Source organism: Salvelinus fontinalis, chromosome 13 (assembly GCF_029448725.1).
Source record: "Salvelinus fontinalis isolate EN_2023a chromosome 13, ASM2944872v1, whole genome shotgun sequence".
Lineage (NCBI taxonomy): Eukaryota > Metazoa > Chordata > Actinopteri > Salmoniformes > Salmonidae > Salvelinus > Salvelinus fontinalis.
In genome coordinates this window covers 35,643,670-35,649,669 of record NC_074677.1, presented here as the reverse complement: position 1 = coordinate 35,649,669, position 6,000 = coordinate 35,643,670, and positions in this window count along the sequence as shown.

Below are 6,000 nucleotides of genomic sequence, written 5' to 3'. Positions count from 1 at the left end.
CACAAAGTTTGCTGCTTCAGTGTCTTTAGATATTTTTGTCAGATGTTACTATGGAATACTGAAGTATAATTACAAGCATTTCATAAGTGTCAAAGGCTTTTATTGACAATTACATGAAGTTGATCCAAAGAGTCAATATTTGCAGTATTGACCCTTCTTTTTCAAGACTTAATTAATGTCAGTTGGCTTTTCATAGCCGATCATTAAGAGTATCTCTACCGCTCCTGCTGTCTCTAGAGAGTTGAAAACAGCAGGTCTGGGACAGGTAGCACGTCCGGTGAACAGGTCAGGGTTCCATAGCCTCAGGCAGAACAGTTGAAACTGGAGCAGCAGCACGGCCAGGTGGACTGGGGACAGCAAGGAGTTATCATGCCAGGTAGTCCTGAGGCATGGTCCTAGGGCTCAGGTCCTCCGAGAGAGAGAGAGAAAGAAAGAAAGAGAGAAAGGGAGAATTAGAGAGAGCATACTTAAATTCACACAGGACACCGGATAAGACAGGAGAAGTACTCCAGATATAACAAACTGACCCTAGCCCCCCGACACAAACTACTGCAGCATAAATACTGGAGGCTGAGACAGGAGGGGTCAGGAGACACTGTGGCCCCATCCGATGATACCCCCTGGACAGAGCCAAACAGGAAGGATATAACCCCACCCACTTTGCCAAAGCACAGCCCCCACACCACTAGAGGGATAACTTCAACCACCAACTTACCATCCTGAGACAAGGCCGAGTATAGCCCACAAAGATCTCCGCCACGGCACAACCCAAGGGGGGGGCGCCAACCCAGACAGGAATATCATATCAGAGCACCAGTAAGCCAGTGACTCAGCCCCTATAATAGGGTTAGAGGCAGAGAAGCCCAGTGGAGAGAGGGGAACCGGCCAGGCAGAGACAGCAAGGGTGGTTCGTTGCTCCAGAGCCTTTCCGTTCACCTTCACACTTCTGGGCCAGACTACACTCAATCATATGACCCACTGAAGAGATGAGTCTTCAGTAAAGACTTAAAGTTTAAAACCGAGTCTGCGTCTCTCACATGGATCAGCAGACCATTCCATAAAAATGGAGCCTTATAGGAGAAAGCCCTGCCTCCAGCTGTTTAGAAATTCTAGGGACAATTAGGAGGCCTGCGTCTTGTGACCGTAGCGTACATGTAGGTATGTACGGCAGGACCAAATCGGAAAGATAGGTAGGAGCAAGCCCATGTAATGCTTTGTAGGTTAGCAGTAAAACCTTGAAATCAGCCCTTGCATTAACAGGAAGACAGTGTAGGGAGGCTAGCACTGGAGTAATATGATCACATTTTTTGGTTCTAGTCAGGATTCTAGCAGCCGTATTTAGCACTAACTGAAGTTTATTTAGTGCTTTATCTGGGTAGCCAGAAAGTAGAGCATTGCAGTAGTCTAACCTAGAAGTAACAAAAGCATTGATAAATGTTTCTGCATCCTTTTTGGACAGAAAGTTTCTGATTTTTGCAATGTTACGTAGATGGAAAAAAGCTGTCCTTGAAACAGTCTTGATATGTTCGTCAAAAGAGAGATCAGGGTCCAGAGTAACGACGAGGTCCTTCACAGTTTTATTTGAGACGACTTTACAACCATCAAGATTAATTGTCAGATTTAACAGAAGATCTCTTTGTTTCTTGGGACCTAGAACAAGCATCTCTGTTTTGTCCGAGTTTAAAAGTAGAAAGTTTGCAGCCATCCACTTCCTTATGTCTGAAACACAGGCTTCTAGCGAGGGCAATTTTGGGGCTTCACCATGTTTCATTGAAATGTACAGCTGTGTGTCATCCACATAGCAGTGAAAGTTAACATTATGTTTTCGAATGACATCCCCAAGAGGTAAAATATATAGTGAAAACAATAGTGGTCCTAAAACGGAACCGTGAGGAACACCAAAATTTACAGTTGATTTGTCAGTTAACAAGATAATCACTGACATGATGTCAGCTGGTCCTTTTGTGGCAGGGCTGAAATGCAGTGGAAATGTTTTTTGGCGATTCAGTTCATTTGCATGGCAAAGAAGGACTTTGCAATTAATTGCAATTCATCTGACCACTCTTCATAACATCCTGGAGTATATGCAAATTGTCATCATACAAACTGTGGCAGCAGACTTTTTGAAAGTTTATCTTTGTGTCATTCTCAAAACTTTTGGCCACGACTGTACACTGCTGAGATTGTAAATAGGAGATCAACCAAATGTAATTTGGCAGGTTTTTCTGCTGCTAATGTCATTGATATTATGCAAAATAATACAATACACAATTACCACAGGATCTGTGATACCACATGTCCTATCCGAGGAACAGCTGAGAGATTAGTGAATGATTGTGAACTTTGAACACTTAAATTAACGGTACAGAAAGAATTTGCCTCACCGCTTAACTGCCTAGCCAGTTGTAGTTCAATCTTGGGTGCAATGATCACGTTCCAGCACTGACTGACTGTGTGGAGGATCATTGATTTAACGTTACGTTAGACTACATGATACACCAGTAAAGTAATAAAATATATAGCTGTCGGCTATATTAGCCACGACTTACCGTTCTTTGTGCAGCTTCAAATGTCGAACAAAGTTGGAAATTGTTGCGCCTCCGTCTGTAATTTTCTTCCCGCATGTTTTGCAAGTCTTGCAATCCGTTTTTTGTTGATACAGCATCTTCTTTATATCCGAAAATAATAATTTTAGGTATCATCTTTCCAAGGGCTCCATCTGAATTCACCCACCAACGTTCCTCTGCACTGCCGCACAACTTTTTCTCAGCTGGCACAATTTGATTGGCTGCTGTCCGATTCAAACTGTAATCCGTTAAATGAAGAGTTGATGCGCTGCACACTTTTTTAAATATCATCATTTTTAGCATTTGGGCTTGAGGAGGGTATCAAGTCAGGTCGAGTCATAAGGCTCAAGTCCAAGTAAAGTCATGAGTCATTGGTGTTAAAGTCAAAGTCAAGTCATCATATTTGTGATTCGAGTCTGACTCGAGTCCAAGTCATGTGACTCGAGTCCACACCTCTGGCCTACGCTTTCTCGTACGGAAATTCTAACGTAAATGGGACTGGTGAGGCTTCGAGTATGACCTCCAGCCCCCTAAAGAAAGGGAAAGTGGTTGAATGAACCATCTGCAGTAAGCTGGTTAAGGTGTTTATTGTTGTTCCTCCCAGGATGCAATTACGTGTGGTAATCGATATCCACAAGGTCCATGCACACCAAAGAGTCTTGCTTTGATAGCAAAGTCCGAGAAGGACTATGGGTACTTCAGGGAGATTATAGAATAGGATCTTGAGTTTCTCATTTGGAAAGTTAATATGGTTCATATTAGGACAGTTCCCTCACTGTTTTGTGAAATGGCCATGGGATCCCGTAATCAGTAGCATACAATCTTGTTTAATGCCATGATAAATTATATATTGGGACTGGAACAACATGAATAGACATGGGCCGATTGTACATAGTCTAAATAAGATACTGATGATTTGTCGCCACAGATGGTTTGTTTAGGTTTTTTTTATGGTTGTGGCTAGATGGAGTAGCCTAAATCTACTACGCCATCTAGTGGGCGCATCGGGGACAACAGTTGTTGATAACAGCATTGTAGCTTTTTATAACATTTTTTTGTAACCTTTATTTAGCATTGTAGCTAACCCTAAACAATTTCCTAACCTTAACCCCATTTTCATAACCTGCTACCTTAATTTACATAACCAGCTGTTTTAGTTCTCTAACCTACCATGTTAGTTATCCTAACCTACTATGTAAACAAAGGAAAGGTCAGCATTAAGGTCGGACGGTCATTATTACAGCGTGATTGAAATTGAAAGGCAATGTTCCCACGTTAGCGGAGACTGCGTTCACGGTAAACGCTGCATATGTTGCCTCAATAGGAAATGACCTTCTGATGTCCATCGTGCAATCTATAACACTTCAGTGATACAGATTGAATAGAGCCTTAATCAGAGTTCAATCCCTACTAGGTGACACTTTTCTTTACCTTGGTGTGCCTGGGCAAAAACCAGTCTATGAGGAGTGAGGAGGTAATAGTAGAGTTTAATATGCAGGAAAAACATCTGAGTTTGTTGTGGTCTGACAGAGGGACCCAGGTAGTCGAGGAGGGACAGACATTAGATCACTGTGGTCTTACTGTAGCTCAGCCTTGATAACTCAGAAAGGGGAAAGGATACTGAGTTGGAGAGAGACCGGCCAATTGTGTTTCAATACAAATCATGGAATCCCTTTCCTTTTGTAATACTGAAGTACTCGGCTAAGAGACATGTAGTGTCTGGAAATGATTGGCTCTAAATTGGTAAACTTTAGCAATGACCTTGGTAGGAAAAACCCAACATTTCCACCAAATTGAATTTGTTTTAACATTTGATTTAACTGTAAGTTTAACAATTTCTTCGCTTTTTAATGGCATTGCTCCTACATCTAATTGGATTCTCTGCAAAGAAAGTTAATGTAGTGGTGATTGTCTTTGTAGAAATGTGTGTTTTGGTGAAAAAAAAGCTATTTGAGAAAAGCTATCCTAATTTCCCGGCTTCATTTTGAGAGTGCCAAGACGAATGTCAGAGAAAAACGATTAGATGGTTGCTGTTACCAAGGTAAAGTTGGTTTTGTTTGGGTATTGAAAGATACCAGAGGGTGGATAACAAAAAAAAGCACTATTATGGGTATTGAAAGATACCAGAGGGTGGATAACAAAAAAAAGCACTATTATAAGAGGTAGATGTTACATGTTTGGTTTTTGGGCTAAATGTATACATTATGATTTGCCTCTGAACTGTATGTGAACCCCGCTGCAATCTACTGGCACTAACCATTAAAAACTAGGACTTCAACCAGGCTGTCCCTATGCTCTTTGCTCTCTTAAACTGCTTGCACAAAGCCTATGTGAAATTTGTTTTTTCACAAAAGATCATGAAAAACAAAATCAACTGTCCCAAATCAGCTGTACATAATTCAGCAGAGAGGTGTGCAACTACCACACATTATACTACGTCACCTACATAGGTATTACCAAATCCCTTTCAATTCTCATTCCTTGCAGAAATAACTATTTGCAAACTTTTTAAAATGTCCAGAAAGACAGTGGTCTTAGAAGGGTATTTATACTTTAAAATACATATTTTATGTGAATGGATGTGGATGAAAGAATTCTGTCAGTGTTTTAATGTCCTAGTTTCATATTTTTTTCTTTACCTCCAAATCTATATATGAGTGAGCCTATGAGGATCTTGGGGATCATATTTACCATTATACTCATTGATCAAACGTATAACAGACAGACACTGGTCAAAAGGAGTTGTTTATGATTTCTACACTCAGTTGCCACTTTATTAGGTTCACCACCCTATTCACGAAAATAAATTGCTCCTACATACACCAAGTCCAGTGGTCTTGGCTTGCTAGACACTAAAGCATGAAGAGAAGTATTCAGGTATTCTGTTACTGTTTGAACTTTAGAATGTGCAAAACGACCGCACAGTCTGTGATGGTCTTTTGTGACCAGAAAAGTTCCAAAACTGTTGTAATAATTCCAACACTCAGTTTGTACTGACTGTAATAAACTCCAACTGGATGTCACAATCGTCTTGCTGAGAGAGAGTGGACCAAGGCGCAGCGTGTGCAAAATACATTCTCTTTTATTTTAGAGAAAGGAAAAAACACGCAACGAACACTTTAACAAACTGAAACAAAACAACAAACGATCGTGAAGCTATAGACGTAAGTGCACACACAAGCTACAAACGTACAACATAGACAATTACCCACAAAACCCAAATGCCTATGGCTGCCTTAAATATGGCTCTCAATCAGAGACATTAAATCACAGCTGCCTCTAATTGAGAACCAATCTAGGCAGCCATAGACATACAAACACTTAGACAAGACACTGACCCATATACCCTACAAAACCCCTAGACAATACAAAAACACATACATTCCCCATGTCACACCCTGACCTAACTAAAATAATAAAGAAAACAAAGAAT